Source organism: Brassica oleracea, chromosome C6 (assembly GCF_000695525.1).
Source record: "Brassica oleracea var. oleracea cultivar TO1000 chromosome C6, BOL, whole genome shotgun sequence".
NCBI lineage: Eukaryota > Viridiplantae > Streptophyta > Magnoliopsida > Brassicales > Brassicaceae > Brassica > Brassica oleracea.
In genome coordinates, this window is record NC_027753.1 from 4197462 (window position 1) to 4198042 (window position 581).

Below are 581 nucleotides of genomic sequence, written 5' to 3' on the forward strand. Positions count from 1 at the left end.
AAATATTTTTATTTCAGTATTTAGCGGATGTATTAAGTCATGCAGAGAAATGAGAGCAAAAGGAATATAAAACTTAGAAGAAGAATGAAGATTGTGAACAAAACACTCAAACACCATCAATGATCACAAGAAGAGAAATGTTTAAAAAGTGGGAGAGCGTTAGAACCTTCAGAAGAAAATACCAAGTTTTTTTTCACTATGAAGACGCTTCATCCCAAACCTCTCAGAGAATCAAGAAATGCATGAAAGTAGAATTCAAGTAGGTGGTGGGGTGACACTGGGAGACTGTCAAATTTTACCATTCACACGTTCACTTTCGTTATATGCAAAACCAATGGTCATGGCAGATGAAGGCGTCTTCGAGCTTGGGATCTTTCGTTATATCACTTTCGTTTTACACAAAACCAACATGTTTGATAGACTAACTTATATAAATAAATGATAAAAATCAATTTAAAAAAGGAGATGGATAATGCTGACTAACCAAATCGGAACAAAAAGCAAAAGCACCCCGCGCAAGCGCGGGGTTGAAGATCCCTAGTACAATATAAAAATAGCATATACTTTTGTCAAAAAAAACA